General features: G+C 40.0%; 1 protein-coding gene across 14 annotated transcripts in view; it reads left to right on the top strand.

Moving 5' to 3' along the window:
• Nucleotides 1-22,767, top strand: part of DLG2 (discs large MAGUK scaffold protein 2) — a 984,477-nt gene that overhangs the window by 99,177 nt on the left and 862,533 nt on the right. The window lies entirely within an intron of this gene.

Genomic DNA, 22,767 nt, shown 5'->3' on the forward strand with positions numbered 1-22,767 from the left:
CTGAGAAGAATATTTTCCATTGCTATCACTTTTGGTCTCTTTGAGGCCAAAATCATGAAGGTGAGCTTTCGTACATCCAGTCTGGTCAGATCTTACAAGTCCTTCTGCATATCCTCTTTTAAAGATGTAGTCTTTTTGTGACTGTAGCATCACTAGAAGCCTTAACCAGGCTCTTATTCCTGGCATCTCACTCAAGGCAATATTCTCTTCTCCAGTCTTTTCCCATTTAAATTAATTCAAAATTTACATGCAGAGTCATTGTCCTATCCCAGTACATTGACAACATCACCTCCTTCCCACATTGTTCCATTAGTTCCTCTGTCCTTCTTTATACAACATAGTCTTGTGTTCATTTTGCACAACCATCTTGTCTCATCCCCACATGGTTTGTCTTCTCTTGTTCGTTTTAAATGTCAGTTCCCATCTTTGATTTGCTGATGATACTAGATCCCTTCCTCTTGTTTTTATATCTTCAACTCATCACCTTTCCCATGCTTACCCTCACATGTGGAAGGAGCTCTATGAAACAGCAACAAAGCAACTTTTAAGTCATTTTAGAAGTCTTTTTTTTTCTCTGTGATGCCTTACAGAAACCTTGACAAGCTGATAGTGTGCCAAGGCAGATCCTTTTCATGCTGACTGATAATTCTTGTATTCCCTGGCTGTCTGGGAGCCTCAGATGTTTTCTGCTTGAAACGGGGATGTTCTTTTTGAGTCCCCTGTTCTCAAGAGGGTCCTGGTCTGTGATCTGAGGGACACAGTAATAAACAGTGCTTTTTTAGGCACTGCTGAAGAACTATCTCAAGCCTGTGCTACTGTGTCTTTCTCCTTTCCCCCTCTGCCCCAACCCTTACTGCAATTCTCTTTATCTTGGTTTCATAGTACTGGTGATATAACCAAGGCCAGGCTACCTCTCCCAGCAATTAGCAAGTTGGAGATCACCTAATGTCATTTAGATGATAATGGTATCACTGAAATAAACAATATCATTGATTTGGTAACTGTTTGCCATGGTTTCAGTTGGACCCAAGCAGGGTAGAAAATGTGTCTTGTGCATGGGTAGAGAAGTCTTTGTGGCTTAATTGGTTACAGCAAATGACTTGTGAAGGACTGGTTCCTGCAGAGTTGGTTTCATGAGGGCCTTAATGTGCTTGTTCTCCAGATGTGGGAGAATGGGACCTGAGCACGGGGGACATTCTGTGCAGCTTGAAAGATAAGTGCTTTCCAGGAAGTCTGTAGTTGTCCCAAACAAACAGAAGAGCAGGAGTGTGAGGCAGATGGAAAATATGCACCTTGAAAGGTTGATTGAAGAACCAGAAACCCTGTGTTTTGTCTTAGGTGCAATTTAAGTACTTTTTTTCCCCTTAGGTAGCTCTAGCCAGTGATGAATCTGTCCACAGGAGTCTCCTGGCAGCAGACCCCTATTTCATGGCAAATGCCCTCAGCTTCATGGTGTGCTCGCAGCATTTGTCCAGGCACAGGCTGGTGGTGCTGTAGCTGAGGGTGCCTCATGATGGTGCTGGTCATCAAAGGTCTGAGGCCCAATGTCAGGGTGCCGTATTTCTTACCGAAACACTTTCAGATGTTTCTGGTTTATAGAGGATGTGAAAGCAGGGAGGCCTTGATTAAGATGTTAGAACAAAGAACTAGATGGAAAACTCTCTGAAATTACTCTCTGAAATTCTTACAGAAATACAGCACATGATTTGTGACTGAACTCGGGGGGGGGGGGGGGAAGAATCTAAAATTCAAAGTTAAAGCAAAGTGCTATTAAAGCTGAACTAGAAGTCCCTATGCTTATTTATAGTTAAGTCATCTCTTCTTTTTACCTCCAGAGTGACAAAGCCGTTTGGGTTTTATTGACCGGTGTGTCTTGATCTGCCTGATGACATTTCCCAAGATTAATGTGTCTGTTTCTCGACAATGCATAATCTTCATGATGCATCACAATTAACCACTGCTACTTGGTATGACAAGGAGGGACTCTTTTATCTGCATCTGCATGGCTTCTATCTGCATTTCAAATGACGAGTAAACAGACACTTCTCTCATCTACCTTCTTGAACGGAAAGAAACCCTGAAATTCATGCTTAGGTTCCCATAAGATGCAGAACGTTTTGCAAAGGAAATTTCTTTGGAAGTAGAAAAAATGGAAAAACATTACCCAAACCTCACAATGTATGAGATACAGAACACACAAGCATATCCTATTATTTTAATACTTGACTTTATAGTTATTATTTTTTTGTGTCAGTAGAAATGTCAAATTAATATTTATAAGTTCTCTTTAGAGCATTTGTTTGTTTTCAGTATAAATTATCAGGCTAACACTGTGTTCAGGATTGCCAAAGTGTGTTTTTTAAACTCAGTGGGAGTTTCACATTTTGATCCAGTTTTTCAGGGATGTACCACTCTGCTTAACTTGAAATTGTGAGTGATTCATTTGTCTTTACACATGTGAAGAGTCATAGTAAAGTTAAACTTGTGTACATTTGCCTGAAGCCACGGAGTTTTTGCCGTAATTTTATAGTTAACTAAGGAACAGCTTCAGTTAGAGAATTTTCAGTTTTATTTGACCTCGGTAGCTGAACATAAGACATTAATACAGATTGAAATTTATCTAATCATGGTTTTAATGATTCTAGCACAATTTCATATTTTCAAATTGCATACAGAGTCAGATTTTTGACTCATTCATTGCTTGGTTCTTTTAAGGAGGTCACCAGCAGAGCAGTGACCAGATATAGAAGTGGCCTTGTCCTATTTTCTTGAAGTGTTTTGGATAAGGATTTCTTCCCTCATGTAATGGAGACCTCCAATAGCTCATAAGCTTAAGAAATGCTTTGAACTTAGTTTTGCTAAATTAGCAAAATTAGTTTCTTGCTTTCTTCTCGGTTTCCTCCCATATATTCCCTACTGCCCTTGGTAATTTTATGTGCTTCTGGTCTTTATAAGGTCATCTGCTGACAGCCACTTTTCCCTTCTCCAGGGAGTATTTCAGCTGAAGCTTGGTATTCTGAATGTGTGTAATGTATCTGAGTATTATAATCTTTGTCACAATAAAAACCAACTAAATGTCACAGCTGGTACATATTTAATAGGCAAGGACATGGCTTCATTGTAGGAGGTACAATGAAGACTTCTGCTTCATGCACATTTGTAATAAGAAAAGCTGACAGAATGTGCGAATTCCTAAAGAATAGGATGGTAAACAGCACAAAAGTTTTTATAAAGCCTTTTACATGAATCCATTGGTGAAACCTATTTTAATACTGCTCAGGTCTGGCTATTTTATTGCAAAAAGGAGATATCAGAGCTCATGGAGTATCGTATTGCTGAATGAGGCAAAACATTCTGATATGAATAGGGGTGGAATGAATTCTGATTTTTCATTTACAGTTGAGATGAGAGTGAAATGAATGACAGGATCCAAAACCTCAAGAAAGAAGTTGGATTATTTCTCTTTTTGGCATGAAATAGACATAGATAAGAGCGAAAAATTGTGAAACAATGCAAGTAGTTTCTATAATATAGAATAGAAAGTGGCCACAGTAATAAGCAAAAGCCAAATAAAGTAAACAGAAAAAGAGATTACATATTTTGTGTATGCATCAAAAATCTCCAGAGCTATTATTGAGGGAAATTATGTGAAATTTCATGCCTTGTGGCTTGAGCCTGCCACCAGCAGACACAGGGATGGGGATGGGCTATGCTCCATCTGCCCATCAAGAATTTCTCATCCTTCTCCCAAATGACTCTCTGACTGCTCCCAGTCAGATCCTGCAGAGCTGGGACTGGGTGGTCTGACAGTATATTGCAGTCCTGGTGTATGATTAAACAGGGAATCCTTAATGTGATGTGCAGCTGCTTTAATTGAGTGCTGAAATTCATTCTCCTGTGGTATAAATTAATAAAGGAAGTGTATATAAATTATTTATTATTTATGAGTGGGTGTCAGGACAGTAATCTTCTTCAGATAAACAGAAACAAACAATGGTCTTAAACTTTCAGTGCAATGAATTCACTTACTGCTCTATTTAACCAAATATTAAACTCAGAAAAAATATTCTAAAATAAACAATGAACTTATTTGGTCTATATTTTCTGTCTCTGAGAAGTGAGCTTAGAGCTTGAAGACGAGAACTTAATCAAGAGTTCCTGAATGTCAGTTCCACCTCTGCCTTTTTTTATTAATTGTTTTTGAAGCAAATAACTTCCTCTTTGGGCCTGTCTCCACATGGCTGGTGCTTCTGAGGTCCAGAATCAGAGACATGGCTTTTCAATTTCAGCATGCCAAGGTTCTTTTTTTTTTTTTAAAAAGCATCCTTTGAAGAAATTTTGATAGGTTTTTCCACAAAAGAATTAGATTGAGGATGATCTGGGTTCAAGGTAATGCGCACACATTTTTGCAATATACTTAAACTCAGAACAATTCATATTGTGACCCATTGTTTATCATTAGCACATTTGGTATGCCAGGTTCAGAATTTAATGTGTAAAGCCTTTTACATGCTTATATGCACAGGTAAAGATTGCACAGGTGGAGATTTTCATATTTTCTAAGAGTATTGTTTCTATATAGTGGAAATAGTAATTCCAACTCAGTGCCTGAATATTTCTGGTATGGATAACATCTTAATATCTACATAGATCTGCAGTTTCTTGACTTATCATATTGGGATATATTATCATATTGTTTTCTTTTTTTTTTTCCCAAGTTTGATATCAATTAAATATTAATTATAAAAGTGTCACCTACAGAAAGAAGTTCTTTCACTATTCTTAAAGGAATTATGGTTATAAGTTATTTAAATAATGTGTCGATATCTAGCATTATTTTTGACAAACTTCATCTTGTACTGTAGCACTGGCAGACAAAAGCCCTTGTGATAGGAAAGTTTTCGTGGCCATATGTACATCAGGCTCAGGTGTTTGTTCCACTTGTTGGCATCTGTGTCTGAGCACTGCAGGGGCATTCCTAGGGACACTTGTGATGGGACAGTTGAGTTTCATCACAGATTGGTTTGTGTTGGAAGGAACATTAAAGTTCATCTCATCCAACCTTCTTGCCATGGACATGGACACCTTCCACCAGACCAGATTGCTTAGGCCCTCATCCAACCTAGCTGTAAGTACTGCCAGGGATGGGGCATCATATTTATCTTGTATTCTTTTGACAGCTTTCCAGTACTATTAAAGATGTGATAGAATTGATTTTTTACCCTCATAGGCTTCTGTGTTACAGCCTAAGCTCTCATAATGAGCCTGAGCATTTGCTGTGTTTTCAGCCCTTGAATCAATATGCTCTTTCTCTGAAAAAAATACAAACCATATTTTTTCAGGATTTTCCTTTATCCTTAAGTCAAGCTCCTGTAAACCTGCAATGAGAATCATTTATCCACAGCCTAATCTGTGGTTACTTGTGTGGTGTGCAAGTGTGTCTTCTCTTCAGATGGTTTCAGTTATTGCATTAAACTTCCCTGCCATGCTCAACTAATCAGGAAATAACTCCTTGTGGGCACATAGGGTGCAAATGCTTTTTTAACAAGGCCATGGTAAAATTTGATTATTTTTTTGTATTTCTCAGCTTCTGTTTCTTAAAAATATGGAAAGCCTTTCCAAAGGCAACAGATTAGAACTGGTTTTGTGCCTGTTTTGATAGAGACCTACGCACTGGTTTTGCAAATTCCTTCTATTTGAAGGAATCTGCAGATTCCTCTGGAGAGATTTTTTTAGTTGTGTCTATTTTGTCTTCTCTTCCTTCCAGAACCTTCAGTCGGGTTTACTTTTGGTCTGAAACGCTGGAAATGTTCTCTCTTTTTGTCCTGGAGTTGGAATAAGGAATTCCTCACATATCCTCCTCCCTCCATTTGGAGCTCTTATTCCCAGTTCAATATGATCTCCAGAATTAGGAATATCACTAAAACTGCACATTTGTCTCAACAGTATCAAATCTGTTATGAACTATCCAACTCTTTCCTCTGAGTTCTGTTATGAAATGTATCTCAATAGCTTCATTTATATTGAGGAACTCAATATTCGTGTTTGTGCTGCACATTCTGATAAATGATTTTTCTGCCTCAGTCACAGGCTAATGTACAAATCTAGTACATCTGTGACTGAAGTAATCCAAATAAAATCTTCCTGTTCCCATCTATGCTTGCCAAACTCTGGTTTTAACTTTTTTTTTTTTTTTTTTTTTTTTTTTTTTTTTTTTTTTTTTTTTTCCCCCTTCTACTTCTCTGGAGAGCTCTAGTTGCTCAGGAGTTTTTATTGCATCTTTTCTTATTAACCACTTGTCTTACACACAGTCTTTAATTTCTGTGGTCCCCAGTGCCAGGTTGTTGGAGTTGTACATGCACATGTGTGTCATAGGTTTTTAGAATCTGAGTCAGGTTTTTAAATACTGAATCTTAAATAAATATAGCAAGAAAGTTAATAGATGCCAGAAAATGTATCTTCTGCAAAAGAAAAAAGGTTATGGATGGTTTGATACCATACACCAATTGGTCTGTTTCAGTGTGTCAGGGATGTAATGCTTAAGACTGAGAAACTAAAAGGTCTAATTATCACTGCAAAACTATAAAACAGTAAAGAGACTCTTTACTCGTATTTTTCATTTAAAGTTTTATGCATGGCTTTATGTAAATTGTTCAGAGCATCAAGACTGAAGCTCTTACACAGAAAAATTTCAAGGAGAGGTCAATAGTAGAGAGCAGATTTATGGGAATTTTCAGGAAGGAAAGTTTTTTTTTCCTGTAGAAAATATTCATTAGGCAAGATCCAGATGATCCAGGTGCTTGCTGGTCTTAACACCTTGCAGCACTTACCAATGCACTTATTCCCTTCCTTATCTTTCATTTAGTCATATGTTGGGCAGCAGTTGGTACCCAACAGGTTTGGGTTTTTGTTTTGTCACTTGCCAGGCTAATCAGCAGGCAGCTCATCCACTATATGATTCCTATTATCCTGCCAAAGAGAAGTCAGGGGACTTCAAGGAATTGTGCATGCCACCTGCAGGAAAGGAAAGAAGCCAAAAATTAGATTCTGAACTTTTAGAACCATAGAAACAGAGAATGGTTTGTGTTGGAGAGGACCTTAAAGATCATGCCCATGCACTGCCATGGGCAGGGCCAGTTTCCACTAGACCAGGTTGCTCAGAGCCACATCCAACCTGGCCTTGAGCCCTTCCAGGGATGGGGCAGCCACAGCCTCTCTTGGCAACCTGTGACAGTGTCTCTCACCAGGCTCTCAGTAAAGAATTTCTTTCTTTGATCTAAGAGTCACAGAATATTCTGGGTTGGAAGGGACCCAAAAGGATCACTGAGTCCAACTTTTCAGTGGATGGCTCATATAGGGTTGAATGCACAACCGTGGTGTTACTAGCACCATGGTCTGACCAGAGGAACTCATCTCATCTAAACTTGCCTTCTGGCAGTTTAAAGCTATTCTGCCTTGTCCTATCCCTACATCCTTCTCCATCTTTCCTGTAGTCCCTTTAGGTACTGGAAGGTGCTGTAAGTTTTCCCCAGAGCTTTCTCTTCTGCAGCCTTAACAGCCTCCACTCTTTCAGCCTTACTCCATAGCAGAGGTGCTTCACCCTCTGATTATCTTTGTGGCCTCCTCAGAACTCACTCCAGCAGGTCCATATCTTTTTTTTATGTTGGAGACCCCAGAGCTGGACACAGCACTCCAAGTGGGGTCTCACCAGGGTGGAGTAGAGGCGCAGAATCCGCTCCTTCACCCTGTGGGCCACGCTGCTTTGGATGCAGCCTAGGATGAGGTTGAGTCTCTGGGCTGTGAGCGCACATGGCTGGGTCATGTTGAGCTTCTCATCAACCAGCACTCCCAAGTCCTTGTCCTCAGGTCTGCTCTCAATCCATTCTCTGCCCATTCTTTGTGTTTTTCTTGGGATCACTCTCACCCAGGTGCAAGGCCCCTTCCCCTTGGCCTTGTTGAACTTCATGAGGTTCACACAGGTGCACCTCCCAAGCCTGTCCAGGTCCCCCTGGATGGATCTCCAGAGAATGACTACACAACACGGCTTGGTGTCGTTGGCAAATGTCTGAGCGTGCCCTCAATCCCACTGTCCAATGTAACCAACAAAGATGTTAAACAGTGCTGGTCCTAGTATGACCCCTCAGAATCACCACTCATGTTTTGGTTTTCTCCTACTCCCAGCACTGTTCTGGCAATCATCTATTTTTTGTGTCATTTGTTGTGAGAAGACATTATGTGTGACGATGGATTTTTTTCCGGACAGCTTAGTCCATGATTGGCTCTTGGAAGCTCTATTTGTGGTCTGTGTTCGGTAAAATATTTTGGAAACATCTGTAAAACACTATTTCAGATGTCTGGGTTTTGGCTCATTAGAGATGAATACATTTGCCAAATTTAAACTGAAAAAATCCTCAAACAGTTTAGGGCAGCATAGATGTGTTTGCAAAAAGCAGAAAATATTTGCCTTTGTTGGTTCCCAAAGAGACTCATGTGATTTTTCTGGGGAATGCAAGCTTTTTTCACCTATTTCTTAACAAAACAATATCATGTGTGGTTGAATCATCTTGTTGAATACTTCCATTACATGGCAGGATGCTAGCTGAGTTATGGACAGTCACTGACACGGCATTTAGAAAAAGCTGCTAAAGAAAAAAATCTCTTTTGAAATATGAACTGATGGCAACTTTCAGGCCATAGGTTCTAATAAATGAACAGTGTATGTGAAAGATCATGAACTGTTAATAATATCTTGTACATAAACTTTGCTGTTTTTTAGCTGAGCATATTTCCAATGTTGTCAGTTTATATTTAACAGGGAATTTTGACAGCTTGACTTTTAGATCACATTATTCTGGAAGAAGCTTATTTATAATGAACATGATCTAAAATATTAAAGGTGTGATTACACCAGGAGGTTTGGAGATTATATTTTGAATTGAGTCTTAAGTAATGGCTAAAAGAAGAAATTAAATGTTATGGCATGCTCCTTTTTGAAATAAACACATTTTCCTTGTCTTAGATAGGTCATTAAAGGGCCACATTCTTTGCAGAATCAAGGTACACAAAATAAATTCAGACCTTCAGACAGGAGAGAAGTGACCACTGATCCCCTCAGTTAATAACACAGTTACTTTTGTTTGTGCTTGAATTAATTCTATCTTAGCTCCATTCCAGAGATTCTTAGGTTTACGTGGCTGCTGCTGTAGCAGTGACAGTTCAGTTTAGTTTGGAAAAGCAGGATCTAATGTTAATTAAATAATTGCCAGTTACAACTTCTTCCTGCCCAATTCCTTTCAACTGTGAATGCTCAGTTTTTCCTCTCTTGCTCCTCTGCAGATGAGTTCTTCCATGTTAAGTGTACATAATGCTAAGAGGACTATTTACTTTTATTTTTAATCTAAGTAGAACAGCTTTGCAACCCTTTCACAAATGTCACGGCTGGCTGCATCCCTTGTGCATACAAATGCAGTTCTGTGTGCATTAGCCAAAGGGCACAATAGAAAGATTCTCTCTGTGGTTTTACCCAGACACCGCTGTCTTATCGATACAGATCCCCAACATGATGGGTATCCTCGGAGTGAAACAGGATTCTGCTGAAAGCGCAAATCAAGACTTACTGATCTATTTTTGTAAGTTCAGGCATCACAAGCCCTTTGTGTGGCTACTGAATGTAGTTCAAAGGGGCTCCCATAATATTAAAATGTGTGTCTAAAGCTGTCGGGGGCTCCTTTTCAGGAGTTTAAATTCCCTGGCATTCAGGTGGTTTTAGAGTCTTTTTTGCCCTCTGCAAAGCTCTGTGCCAAACCGAAGGAAGAGATGGATTCTTCAAGTTTAGATTTTTCAAGGTTGCATGCTTCGTTTATTAGTTCTTATCTTACAATTTTCTCAGTCCAACAAGATGTTTGCCGCGGCTTGGACTTCTCACGTCTCCCCCTGAGCTGGGTTGTCCTTATCTTTTATACTAATTGCTACGTATTTCTTATTTACTATTTCTTACCAATGTCTATCACTATTACTAGAAACGTCATCTCTACTCTGACCCAATCCTCACTAACTACTTTGTGCCAACGTCACTGCAGAAATGGAGTGAGGGAACAAGAAGGAAGAAGGAGACAACGCCCCAAATTCTCCATCTTGCCCCATTCACTTCAATGCCAAAAATCCCAAGCCCACTGTTTTTTCACCCTGTGATATACTAAACTACTATTTTTCACACTCTTGTGGCCTGCAATGCTTCCTGCAGTGCAAGAAGCCTCTCCCTGGACAAATCCAGTGTCTCTCTGAGCCCTGGGCTGTGGGCTGGGGTCCCAGACCCCCCTGCCCAGGTCCCTGACCCTCCAGGGCAACCAAAGGAATGCCCTGGACTCCAACATAAAGCCATAGTTTATACTTTAGTTTGCTTCAGGTAGTTGGAAATTTCTCAAGGATTTAATCTTATAAAAAATAGTTTATTATTAATATTGCAAATATGTCATTACTGAGCCTTAATACAATATAGTGTCTATGAAATGCAAATTTTTGTTATTCTTGTTATTCATTGTGTCTGTCTCCTGTGGTGTAGGTAACAAGTATACTGTGGAGGTGAGGGATCCAGGTTGTGTGAGGATTTGCTTAAACCAGATCCCAGCCTCTTCCTTTTATCAGTTTTAAATTTCTTGCCATTACGCCCTGCAAGCTATTCCCTTCTCTTAGCAGGGTAAATTCATCATTTCATCAATCATTCAGCAACCTGAGCTTGGTCATGGCTTCAGACTGCCACACTGTTCTCCTGCTGCCCTTGACTACTTCACCCTTCACAGTTTCAGCCTAGTAGTATTGTAGGGTGCTGAAGTGATTCCTTTTAAGCATCAAAAGTCCCATTTTTGGTGGTAATAGAGCAATCTCTCCAGTTTGGCAACTCTGTCAAACTTTCTCAGGGTTCTGACCTGAGCAGACAGTTATAACTGGTATAGATGAGATGGTTACATCCTGCAGGTGTGTCCTCCTGGCTCTTGTATCTTCTAATGAATGCCCATGGGGCAGCAGAATGAGATCCATTCCTGGTGGGCAAACAAATGGAGCTAGCAGCCCCTTCAACTGTCCTATGCAGAAATTCCTTGGTTCATAGGAGGGAGGGTGTGGAGATTTTTGCAGGACATTCTGTGCTTGGTCTTCGGACTTGAGAACTTGCTGAGCAGCTACTTTGCTTTTCTGTCACGTAAGTCACGGCTCCTGAGGAGCCATGTGGGTTTTCCTGATGGATCTGTCAGTCTTGTTTCTATGACTTAGTGACTGGGATTACGTCGCTTGGTGTTTTGCTCACTAGCATCCACTTTCAGCTGCAGCTTTTTTGGGAAATAAACCACTGAGAGTAGTCCAACATAATGCGCTGCTTTCCGTAATGTCCATTAGGTGTCTCCACATGCTGGTGGCTTGTGGGTAGTTTAATTACATCTTCCCAATTAACAGCGGTATGCTCTGCATGTGCTCCTTGAATGGAGTCCTAGATTTCCATAGTGAATAAAATGCTGTTGCCTTTGTGCTTTCTGCGAGGAATTCTCATTACTGGAGGAACTCAAGCACTCACGGACCACTATTTGTCAGTTGCCGTGCCTGAGCCTTAATTAAGGTTGCATTTTTAAGCAGATAATACATACAAAATGGTAATCCTGAGCCCATAACCACCTGTCACATTCTTTCCTACCGCTGTGCAGCTACTCTGTTTTCAATGCAGAGCAGTAAGAGAAATTACAAGTAAATTTGATATACAGGCATAGTGCCATCTTTCAGCTTTCTAGTTTGCAGCCAAAGCCGCTGCTGGATCCCTTGTTAGAGCACTAAGTTTTTTCAAGTTGTCTAACTTGGTCTGCCCTGGGTTTATAAACATGTCTATGGATTATTTGCTGCCTGAATCATTATCCTGCAATTTGACAGAGTCTCAAAGGGAGAAGTCAGCTTCTCTCAACACAAAGTGCAGGTTTTTCTGGGTGTGTGTGATAATAGGAATAATCTCCATCTCCTCCCTCCTCATTTTTGTGAAGACTTGGCCTTTCACTTTACTTACAGTGTTGACAAGAACCTGCAGGCCTTCTGCAGCACTCTTCTAGCTTAGCTCACCTTTAAAGGATGGTTTAAAGTGACAAGACCCATTTTTATTAATTGTAATAGACCTTTAAGGTAAAATGACAAACCATCTCATCATAAACAGGCAAAGTAAATTCAAACTAGGCCCCATTACTAGAGCTTGCCCTTATAATCTTCTGTGCATTTATCTGCTCTGTATACCTTTGTGGCATCCCCTTTCTGAGACAGCACAAAAAGGATCTGTCTACTCTGGGGTTTTTGTTTTTTGTTTTTTTTTTTTTTACCCACTGGGAGGCAATATCTGTAGTTTTCTCCATAGGCTTTTGTGTGTGTTTTACACCCCTTTCCCAACCTCCTCTGTACTTCTGGGAAAAGTGAGATGCTGTAGAAATAGAAAATCTACCTTTGCCACTGTCAATAAAATCTGGTGTTACTTTTAAAATTTGTAACCTACACTTAGTGAATATGATATCTGGATACAGGTTTGCAAGTCCTCTATGTTTTTCTGCCTTTGTATACATTTTCAATAATTTATTTTTGATAACTAGTATGTTATCTTCTTACATTTGAGATATAATTTAAAATATTTGCACATAATTAAAAAAAAAAGTTTAATTACAGACATGATTTAAAATAATGAATTTAATCATACTTTCTGGCATGATGTATCATTCTAAACACTGATAGAATATTGTTATCTTGTTAGAACAATGCCTGACTTTCTTATAGCAAATGTAGAAAAAGGGATATAATATGGCAGCTCATGTTGCTGATGTTTGATTTCATCAAAGCATGATAGAAATACTAAAAAATTGATTTTCATAACCTTAATGTGCACAGAATAAATATCTATAACACATTAAATTAAGTACCAGAGTGAGTTTGTGGCAGGATCATTGGTAGTACTCTGTTACCCTGATTTCTGTCTACTTTGGGGTTTTTAGGGACAAAATGCATTGGTTTTGTATCAATGTTTGCATTGTACTGGAATTAATACTCAAGGTAAGTTCATTGTCCTCAAAGTTTTATGAGTGTTTTTCCTGTTGCACTCCACAATTTAAGATTGTTTTAACAGTAAAAAGAATTAGCAGCAGACTTCTGTAGGTGTGCCTGCCCTGACTTTCTGTGTAGTCCTCAGTCTCTAGCTGTAACTTCACTTCATCCATTGAAGAAGTTGACTGCAAAAACGGTTTTGAAATAAAACTTTACAAGTTAATTTTGTACAACCACATTTACTGAGAAGTTGATGTTTTCAGGAGGCTGATTAACAATGTGTGGTCTTTAAAAGATGATATATTACTGCAGAACTTTGGAAAGAGAAGACCTACCACACTGAAGTTGGTCCTAGATCATTATCTACTAACAGAGAAAAACAAACCAATAAAACTGTGAAAAAGAATGCAAATCTGACCACCACATCTTTGTCCAAGAACAGGTTCTGACTGCAAGGAAAGAAATTGCTACAAAATCCTTTGAATCCACTCTGGTGTTCAGTATTGCCTTCTTAACATGAAGGATGCTCAGATTGGGATGTAGTTCCAGGTTAGGGCACATACCTTTTGGAGTTAACACATGCTCAGTCTCACCTCCCATTGTCAGGAGCAGATGTTGAGTGAATACAGGTGGCAGAGTGACTGGACTGAGGCTGTAACTGAAATGCTCCCAGAAACAGCTGTTTCACCCTCTACCCTCCCTGTAAGTTAAGAGTGTCCTGTGGCATTAGATGCCTGCCCAACCTACATTTCTATCTCCAGCAAGGCCCAGCTTTCTGGAAGCCCTGTGCCATGCCTGCTAACCCTCTGACTCTAGCACGCAGCAGTGCAATCTCTGCTGCTCCAGATGGCAGCAGCTGGGATACCCAGCCTGACCTTCGCAGCAGATGTGACAAACTTACCTCCAGAACATGTCTCAGTTTATAGCTAGGCTGGATAAGAGTCCCTCAAGTTTTGTGTCCTATGTTTAATTTTCCAGTTGCTTTAGTATCGGGGGTTGACTGTATTGACCTTGTCTGTCCTGCCACCCAAAGCCAGCTTGATTTAGCATTTTTGTTTCTAAGAGGGTTGGTCTGAGCTCCTGCTGTGCCTTGAACGAAGGTGGGGTCTTCCTCTGTCAGCAGATCACCATTATATGGAGCTGTACTAATTTTACCTTTGTCTTGTGTGATAAAACCCTGGAGCACATGATATGCCAATTCCTCGGCTGTGGATCACTTTCTTCATTAACATTTATGCCATGCCCTTTGATTACCATGTCCCTTTCTGGTCCCTTGACTTCTGCTGTCAGACATTTTTAAAGATGCTACAGTAAAACTTTATAAATTATTTATCTTGAAAAGAAATATACTTTGTTAATAAACACAGTATTATGCTCATAACTAATTTTTCCTGTGATAAAGATTAAAACTTGGTATAAAGAGTGGTGAACTTGGGAACACAATTTTTTGTGAAATATTTCCTCCTTTAGGAGACAGAGCCTCTCTTTGGGACACATCACAGTATTATTGCTCTAGAATAATCACTGAAAAAAAATTTGCAAATATATTTTGTCAAATATATTTCACAGCAGAACAGATGGATACATGATCTTTAAAGGTCCCTTCCAACCCAAACCTTTCTATGATTCTATGATTTATGAATAAATACGTAAGTCCATAATAAACAACAATCTAAATTACTGAAGTGAAGAAGATCTTATACTGAGTCCATAAACCAATCAGATCCATGAGAATGGACATAATGAGAATGGTAGAGATATTCATAACCTGCAAGGAGTTGTGTAAGGTAGACAGGACGTTTTTCTTCTTCCAATGGAGACCAGCAAATGTCTATGAATTTACATACAGCCTCCTATCTGTTACTAAAACCCTGGGAACATAAATTGAAGCAAATTCAAGCATGACCAAGGAAGTCTTTTGATGTTCACAGAAACCTGCAATACAAGGTTAGACCAATTAATGCAATGACTGTAAATGCTAAGTGTAGACAACTAAAGTCTCAGTCATTCCAGTGAAAGGGCTCATTTAAATTGTAATTTATTATAAGAGAGTAGCAATATTAAGGGTTACACCAGACATTGTGGCAAGTATGTTCAAGGGTCATAAGCCAGAGATTATGAAGGTACAACCTATAATAATTTAAACTTGTATAGAAACATTCATTATAAGTATTTAACAAACATCAGTTAATTAAGCTGTGTAACACCATGCTGTGAGCCTATGGATAAGTCAAAGCATTTGTATCTCAATTTTACAGAAGGTTAAGCTGAAGTGCTGAGAGATATATTTGCCTGAGGTCACATAGCAAGTCAGTGGAAAAACTGCAAATAGAATCTGCAATCTGAAGTTCTCATTTCCCTGTTTTTGCCACTTACATCACACTTTCTCCTAGTAAAATGAAAGGGGAGAAAGAGGCAACTGAAGTGGTGAGACTTGGAATATAGTTAACCCTGTTTTCTATACGTGTTCCTGCCTTTTTTCCCCCCACAATTTAGGCACGTATAAAAGGTGTAGGTTGGTTTTAAATTATTTTGAACTTCAGCTTCTGGGCAGGAAACCAGCTGCACCAGGAGTGCAGGGTGGAGGGGAGGTAGAGATGGATGTTACAGCCCTGTAGCCACATGTTTGACTTTACAAAGCACCTCCTCAAAAATGAGGACTGAGTTGTTGCTTTGTGACTCTCAGGTTACTTGGGATTGAGTGTTTTGGTGCCAGAGTAAAGCTGGTTATTGAGCACAGAAGGTGATGCCTTGTTAAAAGGCAGAGCCTTGGGCTGAGCAGATGTGTATCCTTCCATTAAAAGGAGACGGTAGGGTGTTTGCAGGGAAAAGGGTAAGAGAGGTGCAGAACGGGAGATGTTCCCAGGTGAGATCTTGAAGAAGAAAGATTAAAGAAGATAAAGAGTTGCTCTGACAGGTCAAAGAATGGTGAAGAAAGGTTGTGTTTTAGTGTTTTGTTTTAGCTTGGTATTTAAAGTGATGTTCAAAACAGCTATTGTGTATGAAGGTGCTTCTTTGTCAGGTGAAGAAAAAGAAGAAAAAGGACAGGAAGCAATTACGATTAATGCTTTATGGAGTGTCATGGGGTTTTCCTGAAAATGCTCCTGTGTTGCCTTGGGAAAGTGTGTCTGATTGAAATTTTACTGTTTTTTAACAAAGTGGTTGCTTCTGGGAGATAGCTGAGGGGAATGGACCCTGCCTGCGTCGCTGAGTATCTGCAGCTATCCCAAAGTCTGCAGGTGCCAAGGCTTGTGCTCCAAGCACTAGGTCTTTCATTTACCCTGTCTACTCACAACCTATTTATGTGCAACAGCAGTGGAAATGCCTTTATAAAACTAATCTGATCTAGGATTATAGAATGATATGCCTTTGTTCTGGTTCTGGTCTGGTATACATTATTTCCCTCCACACTGGGAAATTGACTTGCAGCTGGGTCCTTTCCAAAAGTCAAAAAGAAAGGTGAGGAAATATCTGACTTTTTTTTTTTTTTTTCTTCTCTCTGACTCTTGCCTCAGAGACAAAAATACACCTGTCCTTTTGATTTGGCATTTTCCAGTCAGATTTTGTCAATTTTTCCTAATTATCCCTATTTAAAGGAAGACTATCTTGAACACTTGAGCAACAAACAAAATCACACAAGTAAATGATATAACTGAACATTTTTTCCAGTATTGAACTCAGTTGTTTAAGCACATATTGGAACCATTCAGAGGAAAGTCTGTTCATGACCGATTGTGACAAACCATGGGGCTATGGGATCCTTTGACAGGATCAGAAATGCACAGTAATAACTGTTCACTGCTGCACAGAAAACAGGGAAAATCTCTCCTGTGGTGGCTTTGAGTCCAACTCCCTAAACAATGAATAAAGCCTCATTCTGAAGGCATATTATTATTGTTGTCAAGCAGTGGAACAGGCTGCGGGAAGAGGTTGAATCACCAGTCCTGGAGGTATTTACAAGATGTGTAGATGTGGCACTCGGGTACATGTTTCAGTGGTAGACTTGGCAGTGCTGGGCTAGCAGTTGGACTTGATGACCTTAAAGGTCTTTTCCAGCCTAAATGTTTCCGTGATTCTAGACTACATGCAGGGGAATACACAGTGCTAAAAAAAAAAGTGAAAATTTCTCTTTAAGCATATAGGAAAAGAACTTCATGCAAACTATCACTTTTCAAAGGAAACTGTCATTTTCTGAAAGGTCTGTTCTGAAATACAGGAAACCTTGCCTTGACCTCCTAGTACTTCCTTAGCTGTCACCTTTGAACAGTTGCTAAAATTACCTGCGCTTTCTGTTGATAGTAGTTTTCCATCAGAAAATATCCTGGAACAGGTTCAGGTATCTGCCTGGTTGTGTGGAGGTACAAAGCAGCCAGTGTGTGCCTGTGATCCTGTTCTGACTCACAGTTTGTGTGCAGATCCACAAGCCCTGGATTGCCTGGTTAAAAGGAAACCTTGCTGCAGGATTTGGGGTTTGCCGCTCTGCTCTCCTGCAGCTTAAGCTTCAGGAACAGCATGAGAAGGTGTGAGTGCAATATTTGCTAAATCTACAGTAGCCACTTCTAACTATTTTTCTGTGCGTTATTACACCTGACTCATGGGGTTTTTTCTTGTTTCATTGAAAACACTGTTATCAACCATACTTAGAAACCCTAACATTTTGTCAGTGGTGAATGCTTAAATCCATAGAATCACAGAATTGTTTGGGTTGGAAGGGGCCTTTAGAGGCCATCTAGACCAATCCCTCTACAATAATCTGGGATATGTTCTACCAGTTCAGCATGCTCAGAGCCCTATCTAACCTTACCTTGAATGCTTCTAGGATGGGGCACCTACCACCTCTCTGGGCAACCTGTGCCAGTGCCTCACCACCCTGATTGGAAAAAACCTTCTTTCTTATATCTAGTCTAAATTGGTCCTCCTTCAGATTAAAGCCATTATTCCTTGTGCCATCAAAATAGACCATATCAAGCAGTTAATTCTCACTTTTCTTATAAGCCTTCTCTCCTCATCCATTGTTACTCATTTGTCAGTCCCTCTTATCATGGTGGGATACATTTTCTTTGACCCTCAATCCAGAGTGCAGTACTTATTTATGGATAAATGGCTAGAATGTGTGGACAGAACTGTAGTAATACTCTTGATATCATCACTGAAAAGGCTTAAATAGTGACTTTACTCTCTGATTGATTGCTTTTTAGTTTACGCTTAACATGAACATCGCTCACGTAGAAAGGGTTACAGCAATTATTTTGCCTTCTCTGTGCAGAGCTATCTGTGTTGAATATTTTATTCTCCCTGGATATTGGACAGCTGCTTTTGAGGTGCATATTCCTAGCTGAGACTTTATTTGGAGAGCTCTGGTTGTATTTTGGGTATATTGCAATAAGCAATAATGTTGCTAAATGTGCTGCAAGGCCAGAAGTACTCAAACTGTGTTTCTATTTCATATATTCAAGTAACTACTGGACATCAATTACTAACTATTTAGTTATTTACTACAGCCTGTAGAAAGTTTCAGAACTTTTCTTCATGAAAATATGTAATTTTCCTCAGGTACGTACCTGCTTAGTAATGGCTCCTGTCTCCAAGAGTTTATAACCTAGATGTACAAAGGATCACAGGTTCATTGGATAATTCAGTTTGGAAGAGACCTCAAAATTATCTAGGCCAAATAAAAGGGATTTGCTGAAGCTCAAGAATCAAGACAGGTTAATAACAGAAGCCATATTTCTTGCTGTCTACTTTGGTACATGTTCTACCAGAATATGCGGCTTTTAATAGATTTAAGAACACTCATCAACTGTAGGGAATTGGCAGAAGACTGCTTCCCTGGCTTGCACTGCACTGTTTCACTGCCTCCAGGGAATAGAGGACTTCTTTTCTGCTGCAGCAACTCTTGCTGTTGGGTTGGCATCTATGTATCTTGTGCATCAAAGGCTCGTGTCTGAAAACCTTGCAAGCATGACTGCTAAATCTCATTTTGACTTGAAATATCTTTGTGTTACCTCTGCCAACTGCAAAAATAAGCCTTGAGCTTTTCCTTTGTTGTTGAATCTGACTCCACCTTTATTAGTGCAGACCCAAGGCAAATACATTGGAGCCAGGGGGTGAGATGCATCTGAAATGGGCAAGGTGTTCTTGACTGCTGCTGCACCGAGGGATGCTAATGGGGGCAGGTTGGAGCTCCCCAGGGCTGTGAAGCTATGAGCCAGCTTGATAACTGGATCTCTGCCATTTCTCACATAGGTCAGTGCCATAGGCCTGCTTTAGTTGAAAACTCACCCCGTTTCAAGGTGGTTTTAACTTCTCTTGCTTTTTATCTTCTCTCTTAAAATGGCAGTTTTACTCAATATGGAAACATTTTGCTTGAAAAAAACCCCACACAACATAATTGCATTGGGTGAAGCATGGTATTTAACCTCTCTTTGGACTGCTTCCATCAGCAGGGCCACTAAAGCTCTTTACTGGCAGGCTGGTACAATCTATGATCAGTTCCCTGCTACTTGTGCTGCCTGAATGAGTTCTCCGTCTTGAACAACATCCTGCACAATTTGCCTTACTCCTACCTAATAATTCAGACCAGATGGCTGAAGCTGACCCAGCATAATCTACTCCCCAGGATATAAATGATGCCATTTAGACGTACACTGTAATGTTCCCTTAGTTAAAAAAGGGATTTGCAGCAGGAGCCTGCAACAACTGACTTTATTTTGATCTGCAGTGTTCTGCCAGACAGTAGTCATTTGTGCTGGGTTACACAACATTAAAAGGTACATATCAGACGCTATCCTACACATAGACAAAAAGACTGTCCCAAATTTCCCAGAGAGGGAACAGCTTGTGTTTGCGTGTTGCCTTAGACCCCCATTCCACCTTGTCCCCGAATGCCCTGGAAAAACAGATGGGACTTATACTGCAAAGCAAGTCAGGGCACTGGCACGGTATAGGAAAAATGAATTCCAGGGCTATGGACCTCTAGAAAGAGGAGAAAAAAAACCCCTAACAAATGCTTTCCTTTTATCTTACAGAATATTTGTTTGAGTTCCCAGTTTGGTTCTATAGAAATATGATACATAGAGAGCTCATTCCTTGGGTAATGGGATTCTATTGTTGTTAATGCTATTACAGTTAATTGCAAAATTGTGCAGATGTCTGCAGAAATTACAGACAACTTCTGCAGATACCAGAATTTTGATGCCATTGCTAAATCCTCTCAAGACGTAAAGTGAAGGGGAGTGGCAGCGGGATGTATGTAAGAAAATCCTCCTGCATTGCTAAGCACAGATGAAGGTAACAGCTTTCGGAATAGCTGTCAGCACAATGGAGGTCAAAACATGCTGTTAGGGAGTAGGTGTCTGCAAATTCAATGGATTTTGCATAAGGTTTGATGCATGGAATAGTTTGCACTGCTCTTTTACAAGTGGGCACGTGTACTGTCAAGTCACTGGGGAAGCAGCATTTGCTGACACACGCAGTACAACTTCAGGCTAAGCGATGTACAAGATTATCCTTTTAAGCTTAATTGTTTGTGTTGTATAAAATATAGATGGTATCAGAAAGCCTGGCATTGTCTTGTTTGTTACTGGAATACAGACTTTCCTCTTACCCTTCCTTTTTTAAATGCAAAAGAGGTGCAAGAGATTTTTATCTCCACTTCTACTCTAGTTTCCTTTATGTTCCCTGTGTTCTGAATCCTGAGTTTGGCATCCTGCAAATCTAGGATGCGGGCTGGGTTGGATTGGGCTTTAAGGATCTTGGTCTAGGGGAAGGTGTTGCTGCCCATGGCAGGGCTGTTGGAACCAGGTGATCTTTAAGATCCCTTTCAACCCATATAATTCTGTGATTCCACCCTCACTGCATAGCTGCATTGTAAACCTGCACAAGCTCAAGCTGAGTTATTTTGCATTTTGCACTTGTTATGATCTGTTTATAAGGAGATGCCTCTTCCTAAATTAAGGTGCAAATGAGACCATATGCTGAAGTCAATAGTACAAATTTAATTTAACATTAAATGTGAGGTATAAAGAGAGAGAAATAGGAAAGAAAGGGGGGGGGGGGTGTGTGAAAGAAAGTAACAGAGAGAGAGATTAAGTAGAAAGATATCACCACCCAATGGATCTTGTAGCATCCCACTAGTCCCTCTTCACCCTGGTGGTGGGGGTCTCCAAGTAAATTCTCCTGTGGTATCACCTTTATACCGTCCAAGTTCTGGGTGTCCACAAAGTGTAGATGTCATTGCCATGACTTGGGATGGCATGTCTGTGAGTTTTTCCTTTCTCATAGTTGTTGCCACGGTGTGTTGTTGTGGTGGGTTTTTTTTTTGTTTGTTTGTTTGTTTTTCCCAGATGCTAACCAAACCTTCAACTCTGTTAGGCCTCGAAGGTGCTCCTTCCTATTGTGCCATCCGTGCTTATCTCATGTTTTGTTGTGGTGGTTTATTTTATAGCAAATTCCTTCTTTGACCTTGACAACATTTTGAGACAGGCAATTGCATTCTGTAAGTCGTTACAGCACTTTATTACCTTGGAAAACCAATCTTTTGACGTTCTCACTCCCTAACCCTTTGCATCACATGGAAAGTGCATCCAGGTCAGCAAGCACTAAAGAGAGAGATTGGGATAATCCCAGTTGCTCGGTGCACTGGGATGTGTGTGCCTTGATGGCTACATTTCTGAATGTCCATGAAAGTACTGGGATGCATTTGGGACCTGCTGGTGCTTCTCTGTGTAGGTGGAAATCATACAGATGCCAAAGCTATCTCATGTAGTTCATCCAGCCTTGGGGCTACCAGCTGCCTATGCTGATTCATAGAACTGAAGACACCAAGATGCACAAGGGGGAGCAAATGCTGATCACCTTCCCCTTCCAACCTTAAGTAAAGTGAGTATCTTGAATAAAGGAGAAAGCTTCTAAGAGTGAGAGGTTCTTGCCTTGTTCGCAGCACACTGAGGAATTGTTCCCAATTTTCTCGTGCAGCTGTATCAGCCCTTTCCAGCAAAGAGGGCTTTTAAAAATGGTATAGTGTTGTCTCAAATCCACTGGTGATTCTGAAGCCACTGTAAGTGGGTTATTGATTACAAAGGGCTGGACACATCTGGTGTGCCCATGTGTTGGCCTCTGCATTTTGGCCCGGCTGGTTTGCTTCTCTTTGAGGCCATGGGCAATTTTCTCAGCCAACACTATATGGTTCTTACTGTTTGTTTTGCTTTGAAATGAAAGGAAATATGAAAGTGTATGTTGTTATTATTCTCTTCCTTTAATCTTTGCTCAGAAGTTAGTCCTCTCAGACCTTTAATCATCTGTCTTTGTCTGAATTCCCCTCAATTTAATTCTATCTTTCTGGTGCTCAACTGCTTACAGATGAATGAGGAATTGTGTTGCTTTATCTCATTTTTTCCCTCATTAGAATGCTGGCGAAAGCCCATGGTCACAAAAGACAGAAGTTTAGGCCTTTTTTTTTGCCTTTTTGTATTATTTAACCCCTTTGCTATCAGAGGAGCTCTGAAGTGTTTCTATCACAAATGGATATTGTCATGCATATAAATTAAAAGAGAGATTACACTGGAAAAAAGGTTGCAGGCCACAGCACCAACCACTAAAAAGTCACAAAATGGCAGAGTTTAGGCAGCCTGTTCAGCTGTGTCTGACTTTTTTTTTTTTAATATAACTGCTGTCTGAAAGAAAAGATCATTCTTTCATGTGAGTATTCTT

Source organism: Hirundo rustica, chromosome 2 (genome assembly GCF_015227805.2).
Source record: "Hirundo rustica isolate bHirRus1 chromosome 2, bHirRus1.pri.v3, whole genome shotgun sequence".
In the NCBI taxonomy this organism is placed as follows: Eukaryota; Metazoa; Chordata; class Aves; order Passeriformes; family Hirundinidae; genus Hirundo; species Hirundo rustica.